Genomic DNA, 18822 nt, shown 5'->3' with positions numbered 1-18822 from the left:
GTCTTCATGGACTTTGAAGAGTATATCAGAAAGCTTAGAATAGCAGTTTGACAGACCAGGCAGAGATAGTCTTCATATGATCATCTCTTTTATGGATTCTTGATAAAAGTCAAGAGTCTAACACTAAAACATTTCTCTGAAGGAATATCCAGCATAATCTAGATCAAAATGGTCTGTGATGTAGCTTTCTGGGGATCTGACTTGATCCAGGGAGAGAACTGAGAGAAACTCATGGCTAAACTATTTCTAGGATATCTCTCTTGAATATAAATGATTTAGCCAAGCTTCTAGTGAGAAGTAAAGCTCAGAGACTCCAAAATGAGCAACCCTATCAGGTACAGTAGAACTCTCTTATCCAGTGTCACTGAGACTGGTCATTGTGTGGTTAGTAAGTCAGCTCTAGCTCTATATCTTAAACTGTTATATTAAGCTGAGACATAATTTTACAATCATCCACCAGTTTTCTGATGAAAGGCTAAGGTCTTCCCTTTAAATGTGGATTCATTGATTGGGATTCTTCATCTGACAACAAAACCCCACACCCATAACAATCATCTCCAATTTCCAGTTTCAATTTCTTTAAAGAGCAGCAAGAACTTAAAGTCACTTTTGATGCACACCAAGTGCAGAATCCTCCTAAAATTTTATGATTGTTGGTCATAGTGTTTTACAGTTATCTTGTGCATACCTAATTTGATAGTAACTTTCTCTTACCAGCTCACATTTATGGTCACTTTCTAAGGTGTTCAACTACTTAGTTTGTATGTTAACAGCTCTCTTTTTGCCCCTCCTATCTCATCAGTTTACCTAATCAAAATTACAGTGTAAAAATAAACATATTTGGAAGCCAACATAACTGACTCTTGATAAGCATACAACTCAACTGGGGTGGGGTGGGGATGTGCAGAAGTCCATGGCACGTATTAGATGTTTGCTAACATGGGCATTTGGAGGTTCTATAAGTGGAAATGGAGAGCTTCCCTTAATCCAGTGGCTCAGGTAAGTGAAGGTCAGTTAAAAGGATACCTATGGAGAACAGTATGGAGGTTCCTTAAAAAACTAAAAATGGAACTACCATATGACCCAGCAATCCCACTACTGGGCATATACCCTGAGAAAACCATAATTCAAAAAGAGTCATGTACCACAGTGTTCATCGCAGCACTATTTACAATAGCCAGGACATGGAAGCAACCTAAGTGTCCATCAACAGATGAATGGATAAAGAAGATGTGGCACATATATACAATGGAATATTACTCAGCCATAAAAAGAAACGAAATTGAGTTGTTTGTAGTGAAGTGGATGGACTTAGAGTCTGTCATACAGACTGAAGTAACTCAGAAAGAGAAAAACAAATACCTTATGCTAACACATATATATGGAATCTGAAAAAGAAAAAAAAAAGGTTCTGAAGAACCTAGGGGCAGGGCAGGAATAAAGACACAGACATAGAGAATGGACTTGAGGATACGGGGAGGGGGAAGGGTAAGCTGGGACAAAGTGAGAGAGAGGCATGGACATATATATACTACAAAATGTAAAATAGATAGCTAGTAGGAAGCAGCCACATAGCACAGGCAGATCAGTTTGGTGCTTTGTGACCACCTAGAGGGGTGGGATAGGGAGTGTAGGAGGGAGACGCAAGAGGGAGGGGATATGGGGATATATGTATACATATAGCTGATTCACTTTGTTATACAGCAGCAACTAACACAACAATGTAAAGCAATTATACCTCAATAAAGATGTTAAAAAAAAAAAAGGAAGGATACCTATAGTAGCTGAAATGTAGATATTCTGTGCTGTTGGTTGACAGATGACATGACATGTATGCTTTATACACATTTTTTTTGAGAAGTAAAGTGTGTGATATGTATTCTTTGCCTTGATGGAAATCAACCCCTCGAACAAAGATAAATTGCAGGAATAAGTGCAAACAAGATTAAGATTTTCATACTACTACTACACATATTTGGATTTTTTAAAATTGTGAGTGTACATGGCAATGAACACCAGAAGGAACATAATCATCATGATTAACATAATTTCTTTTTCTTCATGCTGTCCTCTCCCAGGATATCTGATGCTTAAAAGGTCCCTCTCAGAATTTTCTTATTTCTCCTCTTCCTCACCATGATCATCACTTCCTGCTCCCACTTGAGGTTTGCCCACAGAAATCAGAAATATCTTGTTTTTACTGCTACGACTACAGGTTTCTGTCTTTAAACGTGGCCCTGTTCCAAGATTATGATCTACTTTTTGGCTGTTCCTTGATATTTAATGAGGATATTACCTACCTGAAGAGACTTCTGGACTCCAGTTCTGAAAGCCCTGCTATACAGGGCAAGGCAATTTTGACTTTAAGAGTTACAAATTATCCTTTTCTGCAAAATAGAGAAAAGGATAAATTGATACCTCCATAGCATTTTTTTTTCAATCATGACTGCACCCCAAAGGCTTATCTATATGGACACTCTAGAAAACTAAGTCTCTGAATCTTTTTTGTGTTTTACATTTTGATTCCCAAGACTCTCTTCCAAAAGACTAGATTTTTGGGCTTCCCTGGTGGCACAGTGGTTAAGAATCCGCCTGCCGATACAGGAGACATGGGTTCCAGCCCTGGTCCGGGAAGATCCCACATGTCGTGGAGCAACTAAGCCCGTGTGCCACAACTACTGAGCCTGCATGCCACAACTACTGAAGCCCATGTGCATACAGCCTGTGCTCCACAATAAGAGAAGCCACCACAATGAGAAGCCCGTGCAACGCAATGAAGAGTAACCCCTGCTGGCCACAAGTAGAGAAAGCCCGCACGCAGCAATGAAGACCCAACACAGCCAAAAATAAAATAAATTCAAAAGACTAGATTTTGCCTTTTTAAAAACTGAAATTAAGCTGTTCCACTGACAGTAACTAGTCAAGCACATTCGATTGCTTCTTGAGGCCACCACCTAAAAGGTGTTGGCAGGACAATTTAATCTCCGTAACAGAAGACGTGCATCTTCCTATCTGCTAGAGAAGGAGGGTGAAAAATCTAGTTCAGCTAAAAGTTTTAAATGGAAATGAATAGGAATTTGAGGAAGGTTTACTTTATGCTATTTAATATCTAAGCTATGCTAGATAGCCTTTTTGTCATTTAATAATCAACTTTTACTTATAGCTTTTAAGCTGACCATATATTTTGCTCTTCGATTATGATGGTTAGCTGGAGAGGTGAGCCTGGTAGGAAGCAACTTTCCAGACGTTATTCATGCTTGGGGTGAGAGCAGAACCAATCCTATCCCAAGCATTCATTCAAGTTTTTTGCAGCCATTATGCCAACCAGGGGATGCCTTGAATATATGACATTCAAACTGGGATCAGGCATCTGATGTATTCACCTGCCTTGACAAGAGAAACGTATACACTGTAATGGGTTTCTTCAGTGATCTAGATCAGGACAGAGATAAATACATGCTTCTAAGGCACAGCAAAACTTCTTGGTATGTGTGTCAATAGCCACTGTCTCCACTTCCTCACTTCCCATTGTGTCTTCACCTCTCCAGTCTGGACTTCTGTCCCCATCGCTCTGCTGGCTCCTCACATCAAGGTCACCAAGAACCTCTCTCTCACAAACTGCCCTGGTCCCTCTGTCCTCTTACTTGACATTTCAGCAGCATTTGACACGACAGTCACACCTTCCATCTTGAGACACTTTCTCTCTTGACTCCCAGGGCCCTCCAACCCGAAATTCCTGGCTCCTCCTACGTCTTCTTGACCAGATCTCTCCTTTCTTCCTAAACTGGCTCATCCCTGAGCTCTATCCTGTTGTCTATCTACATTATCTCCCTAAGTCAACTCATCCAGTCCTAAAGTTTTAAATACCACCTCCATGCCAATGACTTCCAAATTTAAATGTATAGTCCCGACCTTTCCTCTGAGCTCCAGACTTGTCCTAATGGACATTAGCTTCTAATGGATATTAATGGATGCCTAAAGGAATCTCACAGTTATTATGTTCAAACAGAGCTTTTGAATTTTGCTCTCTCATCCCCCGAAATGCACCTCACCTAGACCTCCCTGTTTCATGACAAGGCGCTACCATCCGGTCAGCTGCTCAGGCCAAAAATGAAGGACTCATTTTTGATTCTCCCCTTCCACTCATCCTCTTCCCCCACCTCACCCCCTCCAGCTTTCAGTCCATCTGGAAGTCCTTCTGGCCTCACCTCTAAAATAAGCCACTCCCACCCGTGGAACTGATTCCTCTCTTGTCCTCTACGGTCTTCTCCCGTATATTAAAAAAACATAAATCTCATCCTCCTATGGCTTTTCACTGCACTTTGAATCCCATCCACCCTGTGACCTCACAAGGCCCTGCTGGGCTAGCTTCTAAGTCCCTCCTTGATCTTGTCTTGCCCTGCTCTCCCACCCTCTCACCACTCCCCAGTCTGTCAGGTTCTGGAGCTCACCAGGCTTGTTCCTACCTCAGGGTCTTGGAACTTGCTTCTCCTTCTGCCTGGAATGCTCTGCCCCAGATCTTCGTAGAGCTAGTTCCTCTTACCATTCAGGTCTCATCTCAAATGTCACCCCTTCAGAGAGGACTTCCCTGTCCACGCAAACCAGCTGCCTTTCCCTTGCCCTGGATGTGACACACTTGTCACGTTGTCCTTTTATATTATACTCTTTGAACACGTACCACTTTTGTAATTATCTTGTTTGTTTTCTTATTTATCATGTCTCCTCTAGCAGGTATAAATTCCATGAGGGTGTATCACATCTGCTTTATTTCCTGGGATAACCCCAGTGCCTGTTACATAGTAGATGCTTAATAAATCTTTGTTGAAAGAGTAACTGTAGTTCAGAAATAAGCATGAGAAAAAGATTGGAGTAACCTCCGACTTTTACTTGGGACACAGTTTTACTGCATTGTGTTGAATTACAAAGAGGCATAAAGCTTTGAATGGGTGTGAAATTGTTCTTAAAATCCAGGTTTCTGGAAGGTATATAAGTTCACTTATGAAAGAAAAAATATCAGGTGATGATCTCCATATTTAATTCCTTACCCTGCCACTTTCAAGGGCAGTGGTTCTCAACTTTGGTTGCCTCCTGGAATCACCTGGCTGGCTTGTGTCTCACTCGTAGAGATGCTGCTATAACTGATGTGGGTTGTAGCCTGAGCATCAGTAGTTATTAAAAGCTTTTCAGGTGATTCTAATATGCAGCCAAAGTTGAGAATCTTTGTTCTAGGGGATATTTTTTGACCTCATGAAATATGGTTTCCAAAACCCATGAAATCTTGAAAATAGAGCCATTTGTCTTAGAACCTAGTATCTGAGGTTTCCACAGCTTCTTATTCATTAGTACAATCAGGGTTGGAAAGGCCTACTATATCCTGGCTGAGTTTCAGTATCACCAACCACATCAGTCTCTCTAAAGCTGGGAAGGCAACAAAAAGGCTGATGACATTTCAGAAGCAATAAGAAGAGAATTGAATGCAGTTAAGAGATGATGTTCCACTCAAGAGGCAAGAAAGTAAGGGGCTACGTGTGCGATTCAGTGGAGAAATTGGAATGATTCTCTCCTGGACCATATCAATAAATGGAAGAGTTCTCAGGGGTAACACCCGGGGGATGATTGGGCAGGAGGAGAGATTAACTGGTAACAGCAGCCTCATGTTAGCGGTGTCTTGAGAAATGAAGACACAGAGCAGTAGTCTCAATTTCAGTCAGTATGTGTATAGGATGAAGCTGTGAGGAAAGAGATTCAGAGACACAAGAGCCAAGAGCAATCCTGGAGTGGGGTAGTCTGGTAACATTAGTGATTCAGGCTGTAGCATGGGCTGACTCAGCAGCGCACATAGGACAAGCCCCCTGTTAGCCAAATGTACCGGAGCAGAATTCTTGGAAAGGGAGTCCGGGAAGCACCAGACTCCCCAGAGAAGGTCAGAGGTGGACTAAAGGTAAGAGTAGTTCCCCAGGGACTGAAAAACAGAGAAACATAGTTTCATTATTTATAGAGGTATTTGAGCAGCTGATGCTTTTACTTTCTCTGTGAAGTAGGAGACTAGATCATCATTCTTTTTACTCATTGTTTTTAAACGCAAATGGCCTTCCAAATACTTAGAAAAGCAAACATAGATGCTCTAACAATTCAACTTCCTGAAACAAAAGGTTATTATTTTGACACTTGAAAAGGTATTTACACAATTTCTCCTAGAAGTAAATGCTCTTTATAAAGCCCATTCTGCCTCTCTCTGCTTTACAGATAAAGCCCCTTTGTTCTAGGAAGCTCTTTCTGTTTTGGTTTATGAAAACAGACACGGAGCTGATACAACCCAGGTTCAGCTTCAGGAAAAAAGGATATTACAACAAACTGTGGTGGTGCTTGCACTGTTTAGAAAAAGATTTAAACAATGATAACATTAAGTCATTGTACAGCTCTTCCCATTTACGGTTCCAGCTCCATTTTTATCATCTAAATTAGTCTGACTTTCAGTATAAACTTGTCTTTGGTGAGCTCCCTCCTTTGAATTTTTCTGAAAGGCAGTAAGCATGTCAAAAAGATTTATGGAACAAAATCTTTCAAGACCTAAGATTCTCTCTAAAAACAGCACTGACCAGTAAGGAATGTTTACACTTTAGTTGTGCGTGTATGCACGTAGCAGAAAAGGGGGGAAAACCTAGCAAGTAGGAAACTAGAAGATAGAACAGGAGGTGAATTTCCAAGATGATGCACACTTTTAACACTGTTTAAACATATTAGTCTCTCTACCACTCCAGTGTTATCACTACGGGGTTCTCTAAATTACCTATGTCTACTGTGTGGTTTTAAAAATGAGATTATCTCTAATTCTTACATCGCAGCATACTTAAGACCAGAGGACTCATACGTGCAAATTCATACATGCAAGGACAAGCCCACCACACACATGAACAAACAAGATATTGTTTGTAAGGATCTATGAATCTTTAACTTTGAAATCCCAGAACGAGGTACTGGAAGCCTCAGTGCCTAGCACACAGAGAAGTGCATGATGACTATAGGAAGAATAAATGAACAAACAAGGAGGGCGTTTCCAGAGTCTGGCTTGGAGCAGCCATGACCCAGTTACGTGGGGTGACGCTTCATGCACTGGAGCTGGATTAGAACCCTGAGGAGAGTGTGGCCCTCACACACCTCCGAACTTGGGAGATGGCAGATAACAAACTCCACAAGTGCGGAGTTTTATTTTCTTCTTGTTATGCAAATTGATGTCTCCAATGACTCTGAGGCATGAACCACAGACTTTTCAAATTAAAAGAATGAATATATTGTTGTAAAGCAGAAACTAACACACCATTGTAAAGCAATTATACCCCAATAAAGATGTTTAAAAAAAAATAAAATAAAAGAATGAATATAGATATTTTTCTTTTTGTAATAGCTTGTAATTTTCCTTAGAAACCTCTCTTGTGAGGTTTTTTTCCCTAACACTGCAGGAAAATAGAAAAATGCAGATATATCTTTTAAACCATTGTTTTGCAGAAGACGTTTGTCCTTTCTTTGGCCTTCCAACATTCGACCCTTCTTCCTGTTGGGACATTCCCCGTTATCAGTGGTACTGAGGGATCACAGTGTCCTGCTTCCCATTATGGAAGCTGAAAGGAGGTCAGCCATTCTCTCCTTACTCCCTGCAGCCAGGATGTTGCACATGACCAGCTGGGCAATCTTACCAGGGCTCTGAAGCTGCATGTGTGACCCAAGAGGAAAGGGTGGTTAGGACTCAGTTGGGGCAGCAAAGTCTATCAGTGGCATTGGCCAGGGCAACATCCGGGCCAGCCTGTTTCTGCTATGTAGCCTGTACAGTCTCCTTGGTTCATGTCCATTTTCCAAGCCCTCCCTCACACTTCCCCATCGGATTGTATGATCCCCACATAACCTTCCAAAATATCATCCTATTTGCTTAAGATATCTAGAGCAAGCTGCTCTTACTTGCAACGAAAATCCAAATTGATATTACAATTACTGATCAATAACAAAACAGTTCCTTGCAGTTATTTAAAAATGGAGGGGAAAGTAAACAATTATAAATTATCAAATAAATTTGAATCACATTCAGACATTATTTATGTTCTTCCAGTGCTGGCACAGGGGAAAATCTAGTGGTCTTTGAATCAAGAGGTCATGAGTTCAAGTACTGACCTTACCATTTATTGACTATGTGACCTTGGGCAAGACATTTAATCTCTATGAGCCTCCATTTCCTCACTTATAGCACAAGAGTAAAAATATCACACAGGTATGTTCTAAAGACAATAGGAGATTATTTTTATCATTAAAGCAGTTTTAAATCTTAAAGCTATTTTATCACTCCAGGCCAACCAGTCTCTTCTATAGAATCTCATCTTGTCCATAGTCCACATCTGTTATGTATTTCCTAGTTTCTTCTTTGGGTATAGCCTGAAAGGTGAAATACTTATGGCTTCAAATTCTTGTTCAAAAAGGTACCTTATATTATTACTTCCAATGTAAGCAATAAAGCTAAAACTCTGTTGAAAGTATGAGTAGATGACTTCCTTCCTTCTCAGTTCAACAGCTGAGTTTATATTTGACCCAACTTATGCCACTCCCCTACAGACAGACAGACAGAGCAGAGCTCAAACCATAGCTTGTTTACCTATTGATCACCAGATCCTTCAAAGCTACCATTTGAACTTTGGCTTCTACCTAAAATTTGTGATTGAAACATGTTTTGCCAGTTTATTGACGTCATTTAGTATAGAACTAAAGGCCTGCCCATGGAGGTTCTTAAGTGGGACATAAATGGAAGTTTTCTGGTCATGTGATGCAGGCACAGCTAAAGGAAGACTGTGAAAACTGAGGCAGAGAAAGGGAGGTGGCATGATGCTGGCCCAGCAAGGATTACAGTCTGAAGTCTGGTCATTGATCTTAGATGATGTAGCATAAATTGTTTACGGGCAGTTGATATAACCCTTCCAGCAGAGGGCAGGAAAAGGAGGGGGAAGGAAAGAGGGTCCCATGTAGGGCTGCCCTCCATTGCCACAGCCTGGGAACATCCCCTTGAGGAAAAAGGGAGGGAGACGCTTGGGAGCCATGTTTGCTTGGTGGATCCTTTCTTTGTGCCAGTGGTTCTCAAACTTGTCTATGCATCTGAATCACCTGGGGATATTTAATAAATTCTGGAGCCCAGGCCATGCCCCCTACCCTTAAATCAGAACCTCTGAGGGTGGGACCCAAGCCCTAATATTTTTTGAAGCTTCCCAGGTGATTCTAGCAGGCAACACAAGTTTAGGAACCTCTGGTCTATGTTGTTCTCAGATCCTGTTTATGTTAATAAAGCTTGTGAATTGCAGCCATCAATGTCAGAGTTTCTTTTTCCCCATTCCCCTCTTAGTCCTCTTGAACTTCGAGTCTGACAACAAAAGGCCAAGATACACTCATTATATTATATGCATATATTGTGTTGTTTTGAAAACATTTCTAAAGACCTAACCACTTTTATAAAAGAAAAAGACTTGTCTTAAACCCAAAGTCATTTTCTAGTGTAACTGCCTTTATCAGTGGCTCATTATTTCTCTAAGGCATTTTTTCTGAAATGAAATATTCTATTCTTGGTGTCAAACCACAGAAGGATTATTCTTGAGCACTTGAAATAATACTCTTTTTTTAGTACTGAAATGGTAGGAAAAATACATTTTTCTAATCAAAATATAATCTTCCAAGCTATTTTTATCATTTCCCTCCCAAATTGTTAAAGCTATAAGCTTGTACCATTCTCTTTTTCTGGAGTACAACGAAAGTCGTACCGAAAGGTGTTTTTGGTTAAGGAATACTGGAAAAAGGTGTAATAATAATAATAATAGCTGGCACTTATGAGGTGTTTGATGTTTTGCTTAAGTGCTTTACCTACATCACATCATTTAATTTTCACAGGAACCCAGTGAGGTTGGTGCTATTATTACTGTTACTTTTTCAGGGGTGGAATCTGAGGCTTGCAGGGGATGAGGACGCTGTGAGGTCACGCTCTTGGTAAGTAGCTAAGTTATTCCCTTCACAGAGGCATGCGTGAATGAATGGAAGTTTAGTGAGCAATTGTGTACAGAAAGGTGTGCTAAGTCCTTGCTCTGATGTCTCTCATTTTATCTTCATAACCACCGACACACAGGCAAAAAATATGACAGGATGCTCTAGGGAAGAAGAACAGATCAAAAGCTTCCTGGCTCTCTGTCCTCCCGACTTTCTCGATCCTGCTTCCTCTCTAATTATTCTCTCCAGTGAAATGGGGGCAGCCCCGCCAGGACCCAGAACAAATACTGCAGGAGAAATTCTTTCTCCCATTTTTTTTTCTCTAGATCAGTAGTTCCAAATCAGGAAAATGAATGCGTCTAAAGCTAGTACAGTTTTGAAGGTAACGTAGAGGACAAGCAAAGCATCAGGTTTTTGCATATATCTGCCCAATAAATAGAAGAGCTAGAATTCCACATAGACAAATATAATTATTTTTGAGATTTTCTACAGCTGTGTTCAAAACGGATATTCAACGCTTGCCATGTGAGTCGATTTTCTCCCTTAATGTTTAATATGGAATATTTAGAAAACACAGGTATATAAAAAAGAAAATGAAAATCATTTATCCAGAAAGGAAAAACTGTAAAGGTTTTGGTGCATATCTTTGCAATTATATCTAGCTGTATAATTTTCGTTTTTTTTTTCAAAAATGGGGTCATACTGTAAAACTGTTTTATAATCTGCTTTTTCCACTTACTGTCATTTTCAGTGTTTGCACAGTATTCCAGCACCTGGGTGTACTGTTTTTCATTTAATGAATCCTCTATTGGATATTTAGATCATTACTCATTTTTGACCATGACAAGTGATTCTGTAATGTACAGACACACGTTTTTGCAGCTTGAAGGAAACTTAGAAATGATATGAAAACTACAGCTCAGAGTAGGGAAGGGATTGATCAAAATTACTCAGTTGAAAGCTTGGCTGAAATTCTAAACTGACTACCAGTCTGGGCCTCATTCCTCTACACCAGTGGTTCTCAACCTTGCAGAAATTTAAAAAAATATTCTGTCCAGACCTCACGCTGAGACATTCTGATGTAATTGATCTGGGGTGTGGAATCCAGGTATCAGTATCTTCAGAAACTCCTCCAGGAAGTCTAATGTGCAGTAGAGTTAGAACCACTGCTTGACACTGTGGGGCTTCTGGAATCAAGAGCACACAGAGGGGTGTTCTGGGATCCTCTCGGCATTCACTTCCGCAAGTTAAAGGGGGAAAGCGAAACATCCTACAATTAATTTTTCTTTCTTGAGCTAATAGCACTCGAGTATGTTACTCTCGTGACTTCTTAGTCAATTTTCATGGGGCATTTGGTCTTGAAAGCTGAAAGACAGGTGCATATTCTTGTAACTGCTCAGGTTTTAGACAGCTTTGAATGTTTGCTTTAGAGCAGGTACAGGGGGAGGGCTGGAGGGCAAATGAGGAGCTGCAGCCTGAGGGAAATATGAGTGCCTTCACGTACTCACAGTTACAAAGCCCTTTCGAATTAGCCCTGAGATCTCAGAGGCTCTGATTCTCCCAGCTGTTTGGCTGCAGCCAGCCTCCCGAGGCAACTCCAGGAACCCCAGGGTTGTGTTTCTGGAAAATACCGGTAGGTGTCTAAACAGTCACATTAGTTGCTCACTGGCATAGTAAGCTGGCCTGAGACTTTGTTGCCCCAGGTCCCAATTATCCCACAAAGGTGCCAATCGAACTAAAACTGGCCATCACTGCCATGGTCTCTTTCTGGCTGCAGTGGAGTTGGAAATTGATTGTATCCTGAGGCTGGGGAAAGTGAAGCTCACCCATCATTCCAGCAGGTCAGAGATTGAAAGCTAGAAAAAGACTGTTTGCTATGTCTTCTATTTATTTGGAGAAACATCTGGAAGCAAAGTTAGTTGGACTGCAAAACTCTAGCATTTAATGATTTAGCTTTCAGTTCAAAGCCACAGGTTCTATCCCAGGGCCTGGGTTGGAAAGAGTTTAGGGACCATGCTATATCAAGAATACTACTCTCTTAGAAATTACAGAAAAGTGCCGGATTCTTCCTTCCTTATCGTGGATTTGTTCCTGGGGACTTCCTGCTGTCCTGGCTATGATCTGGATTCCTCAGTTTTGTATAATACAGCAGAACACCAGCTGAAGGGAAATAAGGAAATATTTACAAATGGAGGTGATTCATGTCCATTTACAAGAGAGAGAAAAACCTCCATGGTCTCAGCTCTGGTTCTCCAGAAATTCCTTAGAGACAAATAACAGGATGATTGGAGAGTGGTACCTGGGGGTCGGTGGACAGGATCATGGACTGGAAGGCAGGAGACCCGGCTTCTCATTCCAGCTCTGTCACTTGCATGCTATCTGGCCAAAGACAAGTCACTTCACCTCTCAGAGCTTCAGTTTCCTCATACATAAAATAGGGATAATAATTCCAGCTCAGAGAAGTATAAAAAGGATTAAATGACTTAATATTTGTGGAAGCATTTTGCATCCTGTAAAGCAGTGGATATCCATCATGACAGGGGTTCTGTTTATTTAGTAAAGGGTAACTGCACCTCTCAGGGGCCTCTCAGGCTCCAAGAAATCAAGAAATATTAGACAGTACCCACTTTAGCCCTAAAGGTGTAGGCCCAAAGAACCCCTGCAATGATAGGCAAGGGAACAGTCTTCATAAGACCACCTGGGATGGATTATGAGCCCCAGTAATTGTTCTTCCAACTGCTTGAGGGAGGGAGGGGTGGGGCAGGGGGAAGGGCAAGAGAAGAATGGATGGTCCACTGGGCTACATTAAATCTTGAGTCTGGAAGGGACACATTGAGTTAAAGGAAATGTTTGATGTAGGTTCCACACTCGTAAGCAGAGAAAACTGATCAGAGAATGAATACTCTTTGCTGGGAATTCAGAAATAGCTATCTAGAAATGGCCTTAACTCTTTTGTGCAAATTGACGTTTGTCACTATTTTGTATACCACATCCTCTTTCAGTTAAATCCTACTAGATACTAAATCATATAAGTAATATGAAATCAGGTTAAGAGAGTATTTTCCCCCCTTAGGATCTCATTTAGATAAAGTAAAATATGTATGTCCTATATTTAACTTTCATGTAGAACTCAGACTCTGTTATATGCCTGACAGGTTATTTGTCTTGATGTTGATCCTAATAAGATCAATGGGTCCTGTGTGATATGAAAGAGTAATGTGTAATATGATAATTTAAATAATTGTCTTAGCAAAAGAAAGGATCTTTCAAGCAATTTGACTTCAGGACACATGTACAAATATTGTAATTTCTTTCCTTAGGTTCAATTCCAAAAATGTTTAACATGTTCCTAAGGCTAATTAAATATGTTTAACCTTCATTAACAATTCAAGGCCAAAATATATATCTCTGTTTTTTTCTATATTTGGTAGGGATTTTTTTTGCAGGGGCGTTTGTTTTTGTTTATTGAGGTGACAGGTATTGACAAGTTTTAATACTCCGCAATGTGCTATTCGGAAAGTAACAAAGAAATTAAGAAGTGGATACAGTTACTAACATAAACAGAAAATGGTAAGACATCCTGGCATCTCTCTAATTGTTCACATCCACTGATCTGCAAATATTCTGAGCAAGCAAGTGCATGCTAATTAACAGAGGTAGACACTAATGGCTGAGGGCCACTTTCAGTCGGCAGACATTTTCTGTTGGCCAACTTTTAAAAATCATATTTCACACACAAACATGAATTCATGGACTCTCTTAAGAAAAAAAAGCCACAAGTATGGCACATTTGGCCCATCTTTCCGCATGGGAATCAGTAATCAGTGGAGCTTGTGTGGCAGCCTGCTTCAGACCCACAGGCATGGGTTCCCCAGACCACCAGCACCCCACCTGACCCGCTTCACTTTTTCACATCGCCTCTGTGGCCCCTGATGGATCTGGGTTTGGAGACCTTGAATTACACATTGCCTCCAATCCTACAACTGCATTTTCCCTTTTCTTTTCCCTTTAGCTTCATTCCTTTTATCCCCTGGCAGTGCCAACTCCTTAATCAGCATAGTTCCCAAAGAACTAATTACTTCCTCCTTCCCTATTTTCTTTCCTCTTTTCCAGCTGAATCATTCCCCTTTCCTGCCTCTTCCCCCCTCACATCCCACAACATCTCTTTCTCAGAAGTTGGAGATTGTCTTTATAAAGGTGAACCATGAAGCAAGACTTTCCCCCAAATGAACTGTGATGACATGTCTTTTGGAAAGATTACACCTAAATAGATATTTAAACTCGCTTCACATTTTCACATCAAATCTACCATGGTGCCTGTACGGTAACCTAATATGAAAATTTCGAGAATAATTTCAAGCTACTCTGAGTCTGAACAGACTTGGTAGCTTAAAACATATTTCCTCCTCCGAAAACAAAAGATTGAAGGCATGAATATAAAAATAGTTGATAGGGCTTGTTTCCTGGAGGGAACATTTGCTGAGTGATTTTGCATTATGGTACATGCTGTGGCCTAAAATAATCTGAGCAGTTTCCTCATTATTCAATGATGGTACAGTACGCAAACAGAGGCAGCCATTTGAGCTCAAACTTCAGATAGTAAGAGAACATGGTGTACGGCAAAAAATGTTCGTGGAAGTCACCCAGCTTGGAAGATACAGCTGTCTCCTTTAAACACTGTTGTACTCTCAGGTGGGGACCAACTGAGTCCTGATTCCTGACTATGTGCTGACGGGCAGGAACCATGTCACGTCTCCCCTCTCACCATGCACAGAGAGAAGTCTTCTCAAATGTCCACAGGTGATCTCCTCATAGCCACTCTCAGAATTATGAATTCTGGGGCTTTCAGCCATCTGCTGTGGTCAAGGCAACTGACCCAGTGTAATGATTAATTTTATGTGTCAACTTGACTGGACCACAGGATGCCCAGATATGTGTTTAAACACTGTTTCTGGGTGTGTTTGTGAGGGCATTTCTGGAAGAGATTAGCATTTCAATTGGCGCACCGAGTAAAGCAGGTGGTCCTCTCCAGTGTGGGTGGGCACCATTCAATCCCTTGAGGGCTCAAATAGAACACAACGGTGCAAGAAGGTTGGATTCTCTCTCTCCCTCTGCCTGATTGCTGAGCTAGGACATCAGTCCCCTCCTGCTCTCAGACTGGGACTCACACCATTGGTTCCGCTGGTTCTCAGGTCCTTGGACTCTGAGTGAATTACATCACTGGCTTTCCTGGGTCTCCAGCTTGCAGATGGCAAATCGTGGGACTGCCCCGCCTCCATACGTAGTTGTGTGAGCCAATTCCTCATTTTATATTACAGCCCCCAGCCCCTGCTCACACACACCTGATTGTTGCTGTTTTCTCTGGAGAATCCGAATACGCCCGGTTTGGGAAAGATTTTCAACTCACCTCTCAGTAGTGTTTCTCTCTTCCACGGTGAGGACAGCTGTGCTCATCCAAACTATACATCCCCAAATCACAACCACAGACAGATTCTGATCATTTACATTTGCCTCATATAGCTCACTTGGCAGTGAAAACTCTGCTGTGGTCCTCAGAGAGAAGCTCTTTCTATATCTGCCACTATTTTTGAGCAGGACCCAGATGCGGATTATCACAAAACCAAAACAAATGGATTTTTATAAAAGTTAATAAAGTGCTAGTAAGAACAAGAGAAAGACTCTTCAGGTGATTTATCCTTTGCTCACTTTCCCAATACTCATTTCTTATCACATCTGCTTCTTCTTACAGCAGAACAGGACAGACAGGAGTGGATTTTTTTTTTTTTCCAAATAATTCCCCTTTAAACAGAAATAATGACACAAACCCCCAAAATGTTTGAAGTGTATAATTCAAGAAGCATGAATTATACATGATTATACACCAGAGGTAATTTTAGGAATTAATTTCTATTTTCTACCTAAATTTTTCCTACATCAGAAATATTTTGGTGAGGGTGAAGGGGAATGGTTTATTCTTTAATTCTAAGACAAATAGGAAATTTCATAGTAATGGACTCATAGGAATATGATATTGAAGATAAAAAATCAAAAATTATCTGTATAGTGATAATGAATATCTGAGAGAGAAAAAACCATCAGCTTTGCATAATTCCTCAGCTCAGGGAGTGGATGGCAAGAATGGAAATGAGAATTCCAAGCCAAATTTGAATGCTTCAAAATTAGACCCACTAAGGGAATAAAAGGGCCTAAAACTCAGTGCCTGAAGCTCTAACAAGCCATCATTCTGGCTGAAAACTAGAAATCCCACAAAGAGGGCAATTTAGATAATTGCTATGTATTATGATTTTAAACTCCATTTTCGGGAAAGCAGGACCTCTTGTGGGTTTATTGACAAGATTTGGGTATTTAAAGAAGTCATGTTTTGAGACTGGTCTGGTAATCTCTTCCCATTCTTGTCACCGATGAGTCCTTCCCATCCTTTCACCCAGCCTCAATGTTACTTTCTTGAGTGTTCCCATCACCCAGTGGGAAGCTCTGTAGCCCTGGATACCACTCCTCACCCTCACCTCCATTTCTCTTTTCACCCCTCTACTCACTGATGCCTTGGAGAGGAGCTGGGTGGTCAGTGTCACTGTGGTAATGGAGTGTCCCCCTCTTCCTTAAATGTCTTCTGTGGGGAAGAAGCAGGTTGTTTCTTGAAACCCAGAATTCAGCCCACCTCGACCTGGGTCCAACATTTCTAGGACTTATGTAGGCAAACAAGCAAGAAAGAAGGTGCTCAAGGATGGAGCAATTTGAGATAGACACAGTATTGAGAGAGGAAGTTTGAAAAATTCAGGGCCCAGAGAGAAGTGCTGAGGCCCCGAGAATGCAGAGCCGAGATCCATTCACATTCCACTGGCAGCTTCAGCAAGGCCATAATTTTGTTATTTTTTTCCTGCCTGCCTGTTTTCCTCTCCTTACTAGCTGAGGAAACCTTAAAAACCCTCAAATCAGCTGTGTGCCTGATGAAGAGGTCCTTGTGCTGAAGTGAGTCCAGGGAAGGAGAGAGACTCTGAGTGGAAATAATACTTTGTGACAGTGGAAGGGAAGGAAAGCAGGTCGGCCAATCCTGGGGCCTCTCCAAGAAAGGAAGGGGCCGTCTGGGGAAACAAAACAGCCCAGTGTAGTGTCAAGAATAAAGACTCTGGCCACAGAGAGACCAGTGTTCAAACCCCAGCCCCACCCAATATCTTGACCAAATACCTCAACTTTCTGAACTAAATGTACTAAAAAATGGAAATTTAAAAAATATTTAGCAGTATGGGTGCTTTGGAAAGCTTCCAGGTGAGGCATGCTTCATCTAGAATCAAGAGCCAGCCCTGGTGTTTTATTGGCTCTGGATGGGGCCACTATCTTGGAACCACAAGGGACAAGTCACTAGGACCACAAGAATCACTAGGACTACTGTCCTGACATGCTCCAACTTGTGAAATAATCCCAGCTCCCACCTACCTACAGAGTGGCCTCTGATTAGGCCACTATGGGCTAGTTTCTGTTACTTGTAGGTAAATGCATTTCTTAGCCAACATATCTCACTTTAAAACATTATCTCACTGGGTTCTAAGTAAATATTATTTCAGATGAACTCATTTAATCATGAAGGAATGTATGCAAAGGGTATAGCACACAGTTGGTTCTCAGCACATCTAAACTATTTCTGCTTCCCACCAAGACAGACAAATAGCATCCCTTAAAGTATGCTCATGGCAGGAAGCCCAAGGCTACACAAATAAAAGCGAAAGTACACTGCTCGTTGCTCTCAAAGCTCAGTCCAAGTGGCATCCTGTCCTTTATGAAGTTGTCTTTCCTGCCTACACCCACCCAGGCAGAGCTGATTGCCGCCTCCTTTATGCCTCTCCTATATCATCCACATATTTCTATTGTAGCAGTGATCGCACTGTTTTGCAATGATTTGTTTACATGTCTGTCTTACACAGATGCTGGGTGATGAGCTCCTCAAAGGGCAGGAGCTGTGTTGTATTTATCTTTATACTTCCAGAGCCTAGTACAGTGGCTGGCCCATAGTAGGTGTTCAATGTTTTTTTTGTGTGTGTGTGCTGTACGCGGGCCTCTCACTGTTGTGGCCTCTCCCGCTGCGGAGCACAGGCTCCGGACACGCAGGCCCAGCGGCCATGGCTCACGGGCCCAGCCGCTCCGCGGTATGTGGGATCTTCCCGGACTGGGGCACGAACCTGTGTCCCCTGCATCGGCAGGCGGAGTCTCAACCCCTGCGCCACCAGGGAAGCCCTTCAATGTTTAATGAAGGAATGGATGGACCAATAAACCAAGAAGGAAATGCGCAGGAAGGAGAGGTAGATGCTAGGGCATGTCCTCCCACTACTTTCTCCCCCTCTAGCACCCCTTTGCTCACTTCTCACATCCAAGCTCCCTACCCTTCCTGTCTCCCCAATCTTGCTAAAGTTCCCCTAACTTAGGCCTCAGGAAGCATCACTTTGGCTTACAGATTGGGAAATTTTTGTCCTCACTAGATAGCTAGTATGGAGAGAGATATATGTAAATCAGATCATGAAGCTTGTAGTCAAGAAAGCCACAAGACACGGTCCTGGTCAACAAGATGTTCATGGAAGTTGTCGTGTGAGGCTTCTGAGAAAGCTCTTTTAAAAGGGACACAATTGTCTTATGTTTTTGCCTTCCGTCCTTCCTACTTGCTGGGAGCATGGACAGAACTTCTGGAGGTGAAGCAGCAATCTTGGGACCTAGAGGAAAAGGCCTGATTATAGAAACCTCAGGCCTGATATCTTTAAACCATGAAGCAATGTGTGCTATCCCCTATCCCTGGGTTTATAATTA

The 18822-nt window shown here is 41.7% G+C and overlaps 1 protein-coding gene across 1 annotated transcript in view; it reads right to left on the bottom strand.

The window, feature by feature from the left end:
* Positions 1-18822, bottom strand: part of RGS7BP (regulator of G protein signaling 7 binding protein) — a 118245-nt gene that overhangs the window by 86219 nt on the left and 13204 nt on the right. The gene's annotated exons all lie outside the window — the stretch shown is intronic.

This window comes from Phocoena phocoena, chromosome 3 (genome assembly GCF_963924675.1).
Source record: "Phocoena phocoena chromosome 3, mPhoPho1.1, whole genome shotgun sequence".
Classification (NCBI taxonomy): Eukaryota; Metazoa; Chordata; class Mammalia; order Artiodactyla; family Phocoenidae; genus Phocoena; species Phocoena phocoena.
This window is presented reverse-complemented; position numbering and strand designations above follow the sequence as displayed.